At 41.1% G+C, this 17,980-nt stretch overlaps 1 protein-coding gene and 1 pseudogene across 4 annotated transcripts in view; one reads left to right on the plus strand and one right to left on the minus strand.

The window, feature by feature from the left end:
- Smg6 (Smg-6 homolog, nonsense mediated mRNA decay factor (C. elegans)) overlaps window positions 1-17,980 on the plus strand; it is a 238,595-nt gene that overhangs the window by 142,848 nt on the left and 77,767 nt on the right. The window lies entirely within an intron of this gene.
- On the minus strand, window positions 2,102-2,597 carry Rps12-ps19 (ribosomal protein S12, pseudogene 19; annotated as a pseudogene).

Below are 17,980 nucleotides of genomic sequence, written 5' to 3' on the forward strand. Positions count from 1 at the left end.
TATGTATCAGGAGGTTTTATTTTGCTTGAGTTTTTTTACTGGTACTCTTAGACTGGTAGGCTTATGGTTTTTCATCAAATTTGGAGCATCTTTTGGATATTCTTTTTTTTTTAAAGATTTACTTATTTATTATATGTAAGCACTCTGTAGCTGACTTCAGACACTCCAGAAGAGGGTGTCAGATCTCATTACGGATGGTTGTGAGCCATCATGTGATTGCTGGGATTTGAACTCAGAACCTTTGGAAGAACAGTCAGTGCTTTTACCTGCTAAGCCATCTCGCCAGCCCGTGAATATTCTTTTTTTCTGTGCCAGTTCTCCCATTTTGGAATTCTGTATGTATATGTCCAGACTCTAGGTAAGGTTCCATAGATTGGTGAAGCTCCTGTTTTCTTCAGTTTTTGTCTTCAAATTCATTGACTGTTTTTCTGAGCCTCCCTTCCTCCACCCCATTGTTATGGTTTTTGTTTATGCTTTTTTTGGATTTTTTTTTTTTTTAAATAAAGTCTCACTATATAGTCCTGGCTGGCCTGGAACTCACATTAAGCCAGGCATCCAGAGGTGGGAATATTTGTTAGAATGGCTTTTAGGCAGTGGTCCAGCTAGTTTAACAATGGCTGTCTACCAGTGGAAGTTCCAAGAATCCAATAGTTGTTCAGTCCACAAGGCTGAATGTTTCAGCAAGTCTTCCAAAAAGTAGGCTTTAAACAGTGAAGGAATAGAGTTGTTAGGGAGAGCTAGCAGGCAAAGAGAGAGAGCAAGCTTCCTTTGTCCAAGTACTTTCTATAGGCTGCCAGCAGAAGGTGTGGCCCAGATTAACGGCAGATCTTCCCATTTTAGGTGTCTCTTTCTACTTCAAAGATTCAGATTAAAAGTGAGTCTTCCCATGTCAAATGCCTTTAAAAAAAAAAAAAAAAAAAAAAAGTCCCGCATAGATGTGCTCAGCCATTGGATTTTAGTTAATTCAGATGTAGTCACATTGACAACCAAGAGTAGCTATCATACCCAGCTTAGGTTTTTTTATGGGGGAGAGCTGTTTTGTTTGTTGTTGGGTTTTTTGTTTTCTTTTGTTTTGTTTTTTTGAGACAAGCTCTCATTCTGTAACTCATGTTGGCCTCAGATTCACTATGTAGGACAGGGTGGCCTCAGACTTAAGGCAATCCTCTTGCTTCAGTGTCCCAAGCACTAGGAATAACAGGTGTAAGCCATTATAACTGATTTCTTTTTTTAGAATATTATGTTTGATATCTATGCATACTCAGCAGGCACTGAGATGGATGCTCAGCCTCTTTTCCTATTTCAGTCTGCTCTTAAACTCATCTAGGAAATTTATTTCATTACCTTGTTTTTTAGTTCATGAATTTCCATTTTGTTCTTATAATTTCCTTTTCTGTCTGTTCACCCATTAAGGCTATATTTCTATGCTCAATATGTTGTAACCAGCACTTGAAAGTCTGAGTTAGGAGATAATGCAAGTACAAGGCCACCCTGAACTATTCCCCCACCCCCACCCCAGTCTCAAGGGGGAAAGCTATCCTTTTCTTAAAGTCTTTAAAGTCCTGGCTAATTCTAGCATCCATGCCATCTCACATTTGATTTCTATCATATATGCATTGTACTTTGCTCTTCTTTATGTCTAGTGATGTTTGTTTAATCAGTGGACATTGTGTCCACAAGTCCAAATAGACTCTGTATTTTGTTAATGTCCCCTGGAGAGTGTTGAATGTTTTTGTGATTTTAGTTGGTAGGTAAAGTTCTGTCTGGTTGTACCTTACTTCAGTAAGCTTGGTTTGGAGAAGAAGGTTATTGTTTGATTGCTTGTTTGTTTGTTTGTTTGTTTGTTTTTGAGACAGGATCTCACTGTGTAGCCAGGCTTGCCTTGAACTCTCAAAGATCTATGTGCTTGTCTCTGATTCCCAAGTGTTGAGATTAAAAGGTGTTGGACACCACTCTCACCTACCTATACACTGTTAATGATCTAGGAAGTCGGTGCATGTGCAGCCCCAGTCATATGAGCAGACACTACTCATATATTCACAGATGACATGTATGTCTCTCCACTTTTTTGCTATAGGCAGGGTTTTAGGTTTTTTTTTTTTCTCCAAAATTTATTTATTTCTTGCACTTGAAGTATTCCTCTATGACCTCCTTGGCCTGAGATTCTTTGCCATAGTCCTTAATCACTAACGCAACTGCAACCAACCACCTTCCGTGGTTTCCCCTCTCGATCAATTTTACAGAGGCCTACCCATTCCCCTAGTTTCTTGTTGTCATCAGCCTTTATCAGGTTGATTTGGTGCTCAGCACAAAGTGCCTCCACCAGCTTGACATACATGGGCTCATCACAGTTGGATGCAAGCACACAGAGATGGGCTTGGCGCTTGTCTAAGGCTTTGGCAGCTTCGCGTATGCCACGTGCTAGGCCATCGTGGATGAGGGCGGTCTTCAGCACCTCTTGTAGAGCAGTGATGACGTCCATTACACCTCCAGCAGCTATGCCTTCCTCTGCCATGGCGGTGAATCACGGGTGACGCTGAATCTTGAACGCACCTGAGCTTCCGCCTCCGCGCAAGTCGGCGGCGGCGGCAGGGGAAAAGCAGGGTTTTAGTTTTTTGAGGCAGAGGTACTATATAATGCAGACTGTCCTGGAACTCTTGCCTCAGCTGGGATTATAGAGGTGAACCTCCGTGTCTGGCTCTAGGCTTATTTTAGGCTCCGTTAGTGTTTCAGGGTTGGAGAGAGAAGCTCAGTCAGCTCACTGAAGACCCAGGTTGGATTTCCTCACTCATGTGGCGGGTCTCAACTTGCTGTAACTCCAGTTCCCTTTTCCAGCCTAATCAGGCACTAGGCATGCATGTAGTACACAGATATACATGCAGACTCACTACCACTGGGGGGTGTGTGTGTGTGTGTGTGTGTGTGTGAATATTAGTGAATTAGTTCTAACTTAACTGTAAGTGTTGTCTTTACTCCTCAAGTATAGCTGCTTGCAATGAGTGTTAACAGTATTACCATTTCTTTCTCTGGCAGCTCAGACTTTAGTTCTCTTATCCCTAGGCATTAGTCTTTATTTGGCTTACATACACATCTTTAACTGCCATGTATTTACTAGTGCAATAAAAGATCTACTATCTATTTATATATCTTCCTTGCATGTTTATGGCCTTGCTTATTTTTATATCATTATCATCATCATTACTGATATGCAAATTCCTTATATATTGTTTATAGTTATGTTTCATGTATTAAAAATGTTTTCTCCTGTTTAGTGATGTTTATATAAACTTATTTATTCTTTTAATGGGGCTGGAGAGATGACTTGGTAGTTGAGAGCACTGATTGCTCTTCCAGAGGACCTAGGTCATTTCCTAAAATCCACATGGCTGCTCACAACTGTCTGTAAATCATGCATGTGGTGCACGGATATATGCAGGAAAAACACCAATACACATTAAATAAATAAGCAAGCAAACAAACAAATAAATAACGTGTGTGTATAATTTTACAATGTACAAATTTAGATTTTTATATAGGCAAATGTGTCTGTTTTCTGTGTGTCTACTTGGATTTTTAATCATGCTTCTCTCTTAGTACACTTATTTTGTACACCTGTTTAATTAGATACAGTTCAGCAGTTAAGAGCACTGGCTGCTCTTCTAGAGGTCCTTAGTTCAATTCCCAGCAACCACATGGTAGGTAGCTCACAACCATCTGTTGTGGGATCTGATGCTCTCTTCTGGCATGTAGGTATACATGCAGATAGAGCACTAATATACATTAAACAAATAAATCTTTTTTTAAAAGTTTGTGATTAACAGAGTATGTTATTCATGTATGATTCATGTATGATTGACATGATACAGTCAGGCTTCTGCCATTTTTGACTGCAGAAGAAATTCTAGTATAAGTCATCGTCTAGAACAAAGGCTGTTAGAGTCTGGTGTTGTTTGGGCTGTGATGTGTGTGTATGTGTGTTTCCATGATCATTAGTGACAGAAAATATTAATCTTTAGCTGCCAGGATAAAAGCTAAATGTTTTTAACTAGCAGTTAACTTAGAAATCGTAGATGAAATCATACATGAGCCCTATTTGTAGTAGTGCTTATCTAGCAAGACTTTTTCCGTTTGCACTCCCATAACTAAAGAAAAGGAAAAACGAGAAACTGTTCTTAATTCTAGACTGCAAAGGAAAACGTGGTTTGCATGTGTGTAGCAAAAAGCTTTGGAAGGTTGGAATTGCACAATGAATGTAGGTTGAGCAATTGCTTAACAAAGCATGGGGGGGTCTCCTTTAAAAAATTTTATTACACTTATCTGGTGGGGGAAGGGGCTCATGCCATAGCATGATGTGAGGGTCAGAGGACAACTTGCAAGAGTCTTTGCCTCCTTCCACCATGTGGGTTCTAGGGATCAAACTCAGGTCAGCAGGGTTGATGGTGAGTGGGCTTTACCCTCAAAGCCATCTCCCTGGCCTGGAATGTCTTGCTCTTGTGAAATTGGGGAACTCTAATGCTGCCAGAATAGGGGTTTTCCTTTTGATTTCTTACGTGCCATTTACTTTCACACTTTTTTTTCACTGTTTGTCTTTTCATTCTTTTCTTGAAGTCTTCTTGTGGGTTTTTCTTCCTAGACTTTCTTTAAAGCATCCATGTGCCCACACTTCAGTTTTAACTTGAGATGGGCAGAACACAGTTCCCTCGTGGCCTCAGTTTGTGGTGCAGCTGCTTCTTACAAGTGCATGCTGGATTGCTTCTGAGTGTTTGAAGCCTGGTTACCAAGCAGCCTGAATTCCCTGATGTTTTAGTACTAGAACTTTGCAGATTTTATAATCAGTGTACTGAGGGGTTTTGCCTGTTTTGCTTTTAATATTGGTCAACACCTCTTGATGAAGATCAGCTGCAGACTTTACTGAAAAGTAAAATCAAACCTTAAGCTTGAAGTATGAGTGACAACCAGTAAGATCCAGACAGGACTTGTTTCAGCAAAAGGGAATGTTCTTGTTTCTCCCTGGGCTGAGTGTTGCTCCTCACATTTGTGATTCCTAGGCCTGCTTGTGATTCTCTCCACTTACCTGTGCTGGGGATCCTGGAGTCTGTTCCTCCTCATCTCTGCTCTGTTTCTGAGGAACAGGAGAAGTTGTTGGGACAGGCTGCCAAAAAAGCAAAAGTTAAGTATGTGGATTTCATAGCCGCATATATGAGTGTTTGTGGGGCAGAGAACTTCTAATGAAAAACATTTGTGTTGCATCGAAAACAGAGGGAGGCCTGGTTAGAGTCTGTCTGCTTTGTCTGTCAGTCTGTTCCCTACCAACACTAGCACTGTTCTCCTGGGAGGCTCAGGCATATTGTGGTTTCTTCTGCCCTTTCCATCCCCTAATCTTGCCAGAGTTTTTGTGTCCCGATGGCCCCACGTGTATTTTGGAGTGAGTCTACAAGGGTGGTGACTGGCTTTGGAGGTACTCAAGCACACATATGGGCATTGGGACCCTCTGTGGGGCTACTCTGAAGAGGGGGAAGGGTCTCCACACACTGAGAAAACCATATTTGACTATACACACAGGTTTTGGACCCTCCTTTTACTGCTAGCAAAGCACAAAGCAGAAGCAAGCAAGCCCGCTGTTCAGGCTTGCCATTTGATGTGTAAGTGCTTGAAAGGGATACACCTGGGTGCCCAAGCTTGCATCTGACAGGCTGATGTCTGTCAGGTTGTTTGGCAGGATCCCCTTTGGGAAATGCAGAAGAGAAAGTGCAAATTTCCCTGAGGATAGTGTCACTCCAAGATATGAAAAGACGTGTAACTTGAGCTTTCCCAACTTGAACCCCCTCCCTCACCCCCCCCCCCCAGTTCCTCTGAAATTCACATTTGTTCATCATTGGGTGGGGGTAGGGAGTGAGAACAAAAAAAGCAGCAACTTTACTCACATTTTTCTCGGTCTCCAAGAAGGTACTTCACCAATGTGGTTTTCACATTTTCAGGGTTTTGGCTGGTGAATAAGATTGAGCAGAAATGCTCCTTCCCCTGATAACAATACATTCAGATGCAGGATCAGGAGCATATGGATTAAAACCAGACGGTGGATGATTAATACTTTTGCTTATAGAGGTAGACATGGCAACTTCCTCAATTTAAATGAAAAAGCCTTTTCTCTGCATGTGTATATAAGCCAGTGCTTAGGCTACATGCTTGTTGCCTTAAAGGTGTGTGCTAAGTTTCTACCTTAGTTACAGTTTCCAAGTATTCCTTTTCTCTCTTGAAGCACCCAAGACATACTTGAAGGCTTATGCTGAGAGACAAAGGTGTGGAGATCAACCACAACTGTAGGAATGGGGAATATGTTCTCCATCTTGAGCCACGGCTTTCTCAGCTCTCCAGTACTGATGACTCTAAACACACATCTTTATCGATACTACTTACTTGGTTCCTTTGGTTGTATGCCCTCACTGTAAACAGTATATTTTTCTTTCAAACTATTGAATTTGGGCTGCTTATTCCCATCATTTCATAGACCAATGATATGAATAACTTTGGTATATATAGAATCAAGTTTGGTGGTGCTTACCTGTAGTCCCACCACTTGGGAGGTGGAGGTAGACCAGCTTCTGCTATGTAGTGAGTTTAAGACCAGCCTTAATTTTGTGAAACTTTGGTGAACAAAACAAAAAACAAAAACAACCTGTCATTGCAGATACTTTGTTTCACTTCCTAAAAAACATGGTATTTCTTCAAGTATACATTTAATTATTACTTAACAGGTGTTTGTTTATTAAATATGTGTGAGATTTGTTTTTATTAGGTTCTGTACACATTAGACCATTCAAGGCTAGGCCTCTGACTTCCCTGGTGATTTCTGCTTACACATAACTGTTGTTTGCAGAAGCAGAGACTGCTGCCCAAAAGAAACAGGAAATGAAGGAGGACGATCAGACTGGGACTTAGTATCTTTTTATCTCCATAGTGGAGGTTGTTTTCTCTCTGTAACAATGAAAATTAAGGAGCATAACATTCCTTTTATTTTAATAGAAAGCTGATTCTGGTTTACTACTCCCTTTACTCTCAGGGTGTAGCAGTTACACTAGCTCTGTAAGCTGCTGGTGCATATCCTCAGAATGTACACCCTCAGAATGGAGTCACCTCCTTAGTTTATCCCTTTCCCCCAGGGACCAAATTGTTAGTCACAGTTGTAGGGTTTTTGTTTTGTTCCCTCTTCTTCCAATTCAGTTTTTTTTTTTTTTTTTTTTTTTTGGTTTTTCGAGACAGGGTTTCTCTGTATAGTTCTGGCTATCCTGGAACTCACTTTGTAGACCAGGCTGGCCTTGAACTCAGAAATTCGCCTGCCTCTGCCTCCCAAGTGCTGGGATTAAAGGCGTGCGCCACCACGACCGGCTCAATTTTAATTTTGCATTTTAATTCATGCATTCTTGCATACATATGTGTGTGCTTACGTGTTTGTGTCAAAAGACAACTTCAGGAGTCAGTCAGTTCGCTCCTTTCGCCATGGGTTCTGGGATGGAACTCTGAGGTCCTGAGGCTTGCACATCAAGTACTTTGACCTGCTGAACTGTCTTGCTAGCCCTGATTTATAGTTTGACAAACACCCATGGTTGTGTAACTATCACAACATAAATATAAAGTGTTTTATATCACCCCAAAAAATTCCCTCATGCATGCAACCCTGGTCCTTGCATCCTGCCCCCAGGCAATTTTTCTGCTTTTTTTCCTTATTACTCTGCCTTTTCTAGACTGTCGTTAAGCAAGATCATAACAATATATGGCTTTGAGTCTGGCTTCTTACATATGATATATAATGCATTTGAGATTCATCCAGGTCGCTACCTTTGTCTGTAACTCTTTCTGTTATTGCCAAGCATTGTATAGATATACCACAGTTTGTTTATCCATTCACCAATTAGTGAATATTTGGGCTGTATGTAGTTTTCAGTAATCATGGATAGAACAACTGTAAGTATTTATGAGTAAGTTTTAAGTTTTCATTTCTCTTAAATGAATACCTAGCAATGGAACCGGTGGTTAATGTAACTGTTCAACTCTTTTCCAAAGTGGCTATACTATTCTATAACCAGATAGATAGATAGATAGATAGATAGATAGATCCATATATATGCAGTGTGGTTCTGTGTCATCATCAGGACTTGGCACCATCAGGTTATTTGAAGGGTTTTGTTGTTTTGTTGTTGTTTCGTTTTTCTTCAAATCATTGTGATAGGTATCTCATACATGGTTTTAATTTGCACTTTTCTCATGGCTAAGGATATTGAGCATTGTTTCATGTGTTTATTTGCTGCTTGTATGTCTTCTTTGCTGAATTGTCTGATTACATCTTTTGCCTATTCTTTAAATAGATTGTTGGTGGTTGGTCTTAGTGGCACACAACTATAACATCAGTACTTGGGAGACAGAGGCAGGAAGATGAGGAGTTAAAGGTGGTTGATTTGTTTACGAAGTCTGTTTTGAGGAATGATCTAATGTAGCTAAGACTGTCCTGGAACTTACAATGTAGCCAAGGTTGACCATGAATTTCTGATCCTTTTGCTTCTACTTCCCAAGTGCTAGAACTAAAGTCATGTGCTACAGTGTCTGGTGTATGCAGTACTGGGGATCAAATCCAGAGTTCCCTGTATGCTAAGCAAGTGTTACAAACCCAGCCCTCTTACTAAGATGTAAAGATTCTTCATATGTTTTAGATAAAGGTCTTTTGTCACATAAATATGTATTGTAAATATTATCTCATGCTCTGGTATGTCCTTTACTTCAGAGATTGTTTAGACTGACTCAATCTTGAGACATGGAGGTAGAGGAAAGTAAGGAGATTGAGACCTTAGTCAGCAGATGTGTGCAAGGAGCACCCCTTTGGAAAGAGTTTACAACTTTTAGAGTTACAATTTTAGGGGAGAAGGGAGGTTGAGATTGAGTTGTACAGACCAGACCCCTGAAGCTTTCAACCACTCCCTAGTTCCTGCCCCTACTTCTGATGTTGATTCTGGACTCTTAACTGAGTTCAGCCTGGCTCTGTTGCCATCAACTCCAGACCCACTGAGGCCTTGGCAGTTTTAGAAAACAGAACGGACGGGCAGTCTTCTTGTTTGAGTATGTCCCAGAATGAAGTTGTTTGTGGTAGTCATCACTCCTAAGCCCTAAAGTGACACTTTCAGGGAGCCACCTGCTTTGTGGAGGGGAAACAAGCATCAGCTGAGCTTAGTCCGGACACTGCCACATGGGCTTTGTAAGAGAACAAATGGCAGTACTAGAAAGCCCCTGAGGCAGCTGAGTTCAGTTCTCAGAATGTACATTAAATGTGGATGCAATATTTACCAGAGATTCTTTCATGTTCCTTGAAAGTCTTTCCACAGAGCAACCCATTTAGGTTTGGCATAGAAAAACGTATTCTGCCCATAGAACAAAAGAGAAGGGAAGATGCTATGTGAAATTTTGTTGCTTTTTTGTTTGTCCAGGCTGGTTTCAACTTATGATCCTCTCACCTTATAGCTTCCTGAGGATTACAGGTGTGTGCTATAACTACAGGTGAATCCTGTCACTTTTTAATTGCTGGTCCCTGTTGACAAATTTTTCTAACACAGCACTTGCCTCTAGCAGAATTTCTTTTCCCTTTTTGTGTATGAAGTGGGTCACTGACACAGCCTGCCTAAGAACCCAGAGGACTGTTCCTTTCTCCAGGGTAATGTTGTTTGGTCAAGGCTCTCTGGCCTTTGACTTCAGTAGAAATGATGTACACAGAGAAGAATTTCTGACCCTTCACTAATCTGAGTTATTTAGAATGCCTTTTAGTAAACAAGGCATCTGCTTCTGGGCAGCTCTGAGCTTTCTTTTTCTTCTTTTGAAGGCACAATTTCCTCTTTTTACTAAGAACAAATAAATTCAATAGAAGAAAACTGCAACATGGAGTAATCACCTTGTTTTAAAAAACATAGGGAGGGTTAAAAACAAATTGTGCAGTAAATCTGCAAGTGTGAAATCTGAGGGAAACGATCCCATCTGGAACACCCTACCAGGGGTACCCTGGCTGGGTTGTGGAACAGTGCAGATTGAGGAGGGAAGAAACAAAACCTGTAGTCTTGAAAGATGACAGGCTCATTAATTGATGTCCATTTCAGCTGGTGCTGTGCCAGCTTATGTTGGCTCCACTCCAGCGTTCCTGTAATTTGGGAGCCAGGTGTGAAGCATTTTTGTTCCATCTTGTTCCCCAGCATCTACAGAAGCCTTACACATCTCACTTGAGGGAGAAGCCCTCTGGAGGAAACAAATGTTCAGGTAAAGGTGGAAGGCAAGTATCATAGCTGCGTTATAGATATCTAAAAGAAAACAAAAACAAAAACTTCTACACTCGAGTGAGATCTGGGCTTGAGAATTGAGGGAACAGATATTAAGTGGCTTCAAAATAATTATTCTAATCAGACCAGTCATTTTGAATCTTTTTAAAGGTAGGTATTCATTTGTGTGTACACATGCTTGCATGCACATGCGTGTGTGTGTGTGTGTGTGTGTGCTCTGATTCTGTGCCACAAGTGTGAGGTACCCATAGACACCAGCAGAGGGCGGGCATCAAGACCCCTTGGAGTTAGAGTTGGATGCAGTTGTGAGCCTCCTGGCATGAAGCTGGAAATTGAACTCGGGTCCTCTGAAAGAGCTGTACATATTCTTAACCACTCAGCCGTCTCTCCAGCTCCCTCTACCCCTTTTCTTTATTTTTTTAAAACATGTCTTACTAGACATACAGGGAAACATCTTTCATATTCGCCTTTGTGTGATTCAGAGAGCAGCAATATAAGGAATGACGGAAGATAGCCATCAGAGTTGTAGGTGATCACTTCCACCTGTGTTTCAAAGACCACAGTAATAGAAGCAGCTGAGAGATTAATTACGAGCCCCTGACTGCAGTGTTTCTTTATTGGGGGGACGGGGCTTTTTTCTTTTCCTTTTTTTCTTTTCCCTTTCCTTCCTTTCTTCCTTCCCTCCCTCCCTTTCTCCCCCTCACCCCCCCACACTTCTCTTATTTTCTCTCTTCCCTGTGTATATGCATGTGTGCATGCCCGAACTCATGCATGCATGCAAAGGCCAGAAGTCAACTAGTGTGGTGTTCACCTTATTTTTTGAGACAAGAGCTCTCACCTGGGACCTGGGGCTGGCTGGCCCACAAGCTTGAGGGCCTCTCTCTGCCTCCCCAGTGCTGAGACTGAGAACACTTGCCACTGTACCAGGCTTTAGACGTGAGTGTTTGGGATTAAACGCTGGTCCCAATGATTGTGTGGCAGTCTCTTTACAAACTGATCCATCTCCCTGGGTTTTTTGTTTTTTGTTTTTTAGTTTTTGTTTTATTGATATCAATGAACACAGTAGAAATCATCAAGCAGTAGCCATCCAGCACTTTGATATTAGACCCTTAGTACAGTAGGCCAAAGAAGACATTCCTGTCACAATCCAATCTATATCCTTCCAAGTCTTCAAACTAAATTGAATATTAAAGAAAAGAGAGTTCGTGTTAGATGAGGTAACATATACCTTTAGTCCCAGCATTCAGGAGGCAGAAGCATGTGGATCTCTGTGAGTTCAAGGCAGTCTGGTCTATATGAATTCCACAGTGAGACCTTTTCTCAAAACAAAACAAAAAACAGGTAGTTCTGGGTATGCCTGGGTCATCTCTGAGAACATTAAAAGCCAGTTGATGTTTTACCATTGGCTTACATTTTTATATAAGGCCATTTCTAGTCTTCCAAAAGAGCTGTTTCCTACAGCATTCCTATAGACTGACAACTGAAAGAGCCCCTTATGGTTCCTCCCTTTAACTCTGGGTCTTATGCAAACAGAGCTGACCTTTGACATTGAGAATCAGACCACATTATCCAGGAGAACCCACAAGCCTGTTTCCAAGGCTTCAGATGTCCTAGACTCATAGGGAATCCCATGTTCATTGATGGCTTGCTTGCTTGGTTTGTTTGTTTGTTTGTTTTAAATCAATACTGGAAGCTGTGAAATGCCTGTACCAGACAGTTCAAGAGGCTAAGGAGCTAAAAGAAAGATTTCCTGTAATTATTCTAATTCTTTGTTTATTGCTTAGTTGGGTTTTTGTTTGTTTGTTTGTTTGGTCTCACTCTGTAGCCTTGGCTAGCCTGGAACTCTCTATGTAGACCAGGCCAGCCTTGAACTCATAGAGATCCTCTTACCTCTACACCCCGAGTGCTGGGATTAAGCATATATGTCACCACATCTGGTTAGTCTAGTTCTTCAAAGTATGTCCATCTTGTTTTATTTATTTGTGGTAAAACATATATAACATTAAATGTAGCATTTTAACCATTTTTAAAACCTGAGGTTCTGCAGCATTAAGTATGTTTTCATTGTTGGACATTATCGCCATCATCTCCAGGACCTTTTCATCTTTTCCATTGGCATCTCTGCACCCATTCCTCATCCCCTCAACTTCCTGCCCTTGGAAACTACCCTTCTACATTTTTCTCTCCTTAAATTTGACTATGCTATGAACTCTAGATTTCTCTTTTTGTGACTGGCTTATTTCACTTAGTATGTTTTCAGGATTAATCCTCATTGTGGAATATGTAAGAATTTCCTAATTTTTTTTTTTTATTTTTTCAAGACAGGGTTTCTCTGTGTAGCCCTGGCTGTCCTGGAACTCACTCTGTAGACCAGGATGGCCTCGAACTCAGAAATCTGCCTGCCTCTGCCTCCCAAGTGCTGGGATTAAAGGCGTGCGCCACCACGCCCGGCCATTCTTAACTTTTTTAAAGACCAAATTACTTCATTATAGGTATGTACCACACTTTGTTTAGCTGTTCACCTGTTGGTCAACACAGGGTAGATAGATTTATTTGTTTGTATGTTTGTTTGTTTGTTTTATGTGTTCTACCTGTGTATATGTATGTGCACCACATATGTACCTGGTGCCTATGGAGGTCAAAAGAGCGCATTGGATACCCTGGAACTGGAGTTAAGGATGGTTGTGAGCCATTATGTAGGTTCATGTATTTTTGTGTGCTTCCTATAAATCAAGCAGGGCCTAGCATATGTTAAATTAATGCTTTCCTACCAAGCTATACCTCTAGCCCTTGTTTAATATATCTGAAGCCAGAAAGATGGCTAAATAGTTAGGAGCAATTACTTCTCTTGCACAGAACCATTTGTTCCCAGCACCCATATATAGGGCAGCTTACAACCACCTGTAAATCCAGCTCTAGAGAACATGACGCCCTCTTCTGGCCTCTTTTGGGCACCAGCACACTCATGCATATAAACATGCACATGGGTATGTAATTTAAAATAAAATAAATCTTTCTCATTTGATTGGCCTTGGATTATCTGAACATTTCCCCCCTCTGAAGTAAAGTGCAAGTATGACTTTCAATCAACTCCTACTATAGGCAACTTGTGTGGCTTCAGGCAATTCATATAGCCTCTTTGGACTCCTTTATCTTTTTCAGTGAAACAAGAAAAGTTATAGTGGTCCTACCCAACTCAAATAGCTCTCTGTATGGATAAAAGAAGATCAGATTTGTGAAAATACCTTGTAAACATTGATGAAAATGCTATAGATAATAGATAATATCATTCTGGCCCTTTAAGTCCACTGTTAATAGAACACCTTATCGGAGCTGAAGCAAGGTCTCTTCAGTAGGTGAGGAAAGCAGAGCACAGCTGATGTACATCTTCCTATCTCTTCATCACCCAGTGTAGAGTTGTCTCCCCTGAGCTCAGTCAAGGGTCACATCCTTGATAGAGTTTTCCCCTGCAGTATAACCACAGAGTCAGAGCAGCTTTGGTTAGAGGTGTAGATAGCATGGACTTGGACATGAAGTGAATATTTTATACCGTTTTCATGCTTTTCACACACTTCACCGGGTTTCAGTGACATGTAACTTTGTTGGTTTGGAACTGTGTGCTTCCACACACATTGTTTTTCTTAGTTATATATTCTGTACTCATTTAGTTATATATTCTGCACTCATTTATACTACTGTTTCTTTGCATCAAATATATATGTAGGGAGGGAGAGAGGATATAAGTAACTAAAAGACATGAAACACAGTAAAGATTTGGATGAGCATCATTCACCTCAGGAACAGATGCAGAAAGTTAGAATCTGTACTGGTTCAAATTCAAGGTGAGTCTCCACTCCATAACTCACAGTGTCCATACGGACGCCTAGTTGAGCTGAGAATGGATAGCGAGGAATGACACTTCTTTATATGGCTGCTGGTCCAAAGTCTATCTATATTTTTCTTTGGAAAATTTTGGAGGAAAATGGGGGCTTCATTAAGACTTTATCATAGAGATTTCCTTTCTTTCTTATATCAAACAATGGGTTAATGGGTTTGGGTTTCGTTTTGCTTGAGTTTTTTTATGGGGGAAGGGGAGTATTTTGTTGTTGTTTTGCTTTTGTCACTTTGAGGCAGTCTCATACAGCCCCTACTGGCCTTTTATAGACTGATGATTACCTTGGACTGTTAATCCTCCTGCATCTACTTAACAAGGACTTGGATTGCCAGCATGTACCACCATGCCTGGCTAAGCAATGTTCTCAATGCAGAGAACAAATTATCTGTGTGTGCATGGCCTATTTTTGGAACTACATGAGTACTCTTAGGTAAATTCAAGTGCTGCCACCAAAAGGGAAAACAGGTATCTCCTTTGCATTTGATTTATTAAACATAAATTTAAATTTTTTTATGCATTATTTGTGTGAGAGTGAGAGTGAGGTACACATTGGCTGTCAGAGACTGGCCTTCAGGGGTCAGTTCCGAGGCAGAGAACTTTTGCTTCTGTGGCTGAGCTGCATACTTCAGAAGATGTGACCTGTGACCTTGCACAGTTCTCCTGTCTCTGCCTCCCAACCCACAGCACAGCTGGGGCATAGCACCAGAGCTCAGTTGGCTTCTATACCCCCTGAGCCATCTCCCAGTCCATCCCACCCCCCACATCATAGTTCCTTGCCTCTTCTGGGTTACTTTCAAGTGGGATACTGATTTTTGAAAAACTGCAAAGGTCTTTGTACTTTTTTTATTTTTTTGACTTTCTGAATTTTCCTAAAAGCTTATTTAAGGAAACACATAATGCAAACCCTCTAGTTTTCTTGGCTCATGAGCATTTTCAGTGATGGTGATGATAGTAGTGCTAGTAATAATAATAGCCACGGTGAGATTATATCTTCACTATGTTCTACCTTCCTTCTTAAACACCTTGATGATTTTTTTTTTTTTTTTTTTTTTTTTGGTTTTTCGAGACAGGGTTTCTCTTTATAGCCCTGGCTGTCCTGGAACTCACTTTGTAGACCAGGCTGGCCTCGAACTCAGAAATCCGCCTGCCTCTGCCTCCCGAGTGCTGGGATTAAAGGCGTGCGCCACCACGCCCGGCCGATGATTTTTTTTCTCTGCTTTTCTGGTTTGTTTTGAGACAAGAGCTTACCATGTAACCTAAACTGGTAGTAAACTCACGAACCTCTTTCCTGCCTTAGCCTCCTGTGTTCTAGGATTGCAAGCTTGTGCCACAGAGACTCAGCTTCCTTTTTACTTCCCATCAGTGATGGTGGGATCTAGAACCCCAAGTACACAAGTGGGTTCTGCTACTGAGCTGTATGTACCCTTAGCCCCAAATTGTTTCCTTTTGCCTGGGAAGAGGTGACATCATTATCTCCATTTATGGAGTGAGGAAACTAAAGCTTATAAAGTGACCTGTGCAAGCTACACATCTACTGAGGAACAGTATTGGAATTTCAATACAGGTCTATATGATCTACAACTATAATCTAATCCTACCAGGTTTGTTTATTATTATTATTATTATTATTACTGTTTGGTTAGGTTTGGGTTGGGGGAAGTTGTTTTGTTAATTTTGAGACAGAATCTCACTTGTAACCCTGCTTGTTAGAAATCACTACATAGACCAGGCTGGCCTTGAACTCACAGAGAAATACATCTGCCTCTGAGTGCTAAGATTATGTGTGTGCTACCACACTCTTTTCTAATTCCTCCACATTTTTTTGTTTGTTTGTTTTTGTTTTTCGAGACAGGGTTTCTCTGTGTAGCCCTGGCTGTCCTGGCACTCACTTTGTAGACCAGGCTGGCCTCGAACTCAGAAATCAGCCTGCCTCTGCCTCCCAAGTGCTGTGATTAAAGGCATGCGTCACCACCGCCTGGCAATTCCTCCACTTTTATGTGAGGAGTTTAAGATACAAAATGCTTAATGATGTCTTTTGCCTTTGTACTATGGTAGGATACTTTGGTTGGTTGGTTGGTTGGTTGGTTGGTTGGTTGGTTGGTTTGATGTGTTTTTAAATATTTTTATTATTAATAAAAGTGTATGTGTATATGTGCATGTATCCAAAGTTAGGAGCATCCTTTGGATGCTCGAGTTACAAGCAGTTGTAAGCTGCCTGATGTGGGTGCTGGGAGTTGAACTCTGGTCCTCTGTAAGGACAGTACATGTTCTTACCCACTGAGCCATCTCTCTAGCCCCGTAGGATACTTTGAAGGATTGTCTTTATTGACACAGCCAAAGTACTGACTATAACGTCATGCTTCCTGAGCTGGCATGATAACAAGAGTCTACAGATCCTGTTTTGTTTTCTTAAGACCAAAGTGGGCTTGTAATTTACTGTTTATCCAAAGCTGGGTTTGAACTGGTGCTGATCCCACAGACTAAATGAAAAGAGGTTCTTAGGTGTTTCTGAGTGCCCAAGCAAGCTGGTACTGGCCCTGGTAATTTCTATCAATTGCTAAAAATCTGGCTCTTTCACTTTAAAAGCTTTATAGGGGTAAGAAGAGCAGGTGGCAAAGCATGGAGTCATCTCAGGAGGATTCACACGCTAGTCTACTCACAACTAGTCCTAGAGCCTCACTGTGGGGACAAAGGAATAAACCTCACAGGGAGAGTTAGTGACCATGAGCCAACCCTAGATGAGCTCTGAGTCTCAATACTGCCTTTGTATTCTGAAAAGACTTCAACACATAGTTTAAGGTGACCTCTAGCTAGTATCTCAGACTGGCAGAAGAAAAAAAAAAAAAACTTTTCGCTATTGGAAATAGATCTTCATATCAGGCCACAAAGATTTTCATAAAAGACTAGAAGTCAACCCATACTCTCTAATATGCTGAGAGAACTTAACCTGTCATTCCCAGCAAATCTATCCTTTAGAGCAAAGGTAGCAAGAAAAACATAAACCCTGTGTCTACACAAAGACTTAGACATAAACATTGATGCTGATCATTTTCATTATCGTTTCATTATGATTTGTGTGTGTACATGTGGACCTTTTGGGAGTCAGAGGACAATTTTAAGCATTTTTCCTCTTTTCAACTAGTTTTGAGGTGGGGTCTTTTTTGTCTCTGCCATACTTTGTACTTGAGGCTAGCTAGCCCAAGAACTTCCCGGGTGACTTTCCTATCTCTACATCCCATCTCCCATAAGGGTGCTGAAATTACAGATGCGTGCTGCTGCGGCTTCATCCAGACTCCAGAGATCAAACTCAGGTTGTCAAGCTTGCAGAGCAAGAACTTTTACCTACTGAACATCTCATCTGTCTCTACGCTAAGATTTTATTATCACATTTATTTATTCGGTGTATGTGAGTGTGGAGTTAGAGGAGAGCTTTGTGGCGTTTTCTCTACAGCCATCCACGGGTTTCAGAGGTTAAACCAAGGTCATCAGCAGGCTTGGAAGCAGACAGTCTGATTTCCTGAGCCATCTTAAGGACTCTTGCTTATTTTTTAACCTTCAAAAAAATTACATGTATTAATTTTTGTGTACAGTTGTAGGTGTGCATGCTACAGTGTGTGTATAAGGTCTGAGGATAACTTTGAAGTGCCAGTTCTCGACCTCCACCATATTGAGGAATAATTTGCAGTCCTTTGCCTAGTGGTCATGGAGCATATCTTTAGTCCCAGCACTCAGGAGCCAGAGGCAGGTGGATCTCTGTCAGTTTGAAGATACCCAAGGC

Source organism: Mus musculus, chromosome 11 (genome assembly GCF_000001635.26).
Source record: "Mus musculus strain C57BL/6J chromosome 11, GRCm38.p6 C57BL/6J".
In the NCBI taxonomy this organism is placed as follows: Eukaryota; Metazoa; Chordata; class Mammalia; order Rodentia; family Muridae; genus Mus; species Mus musculus.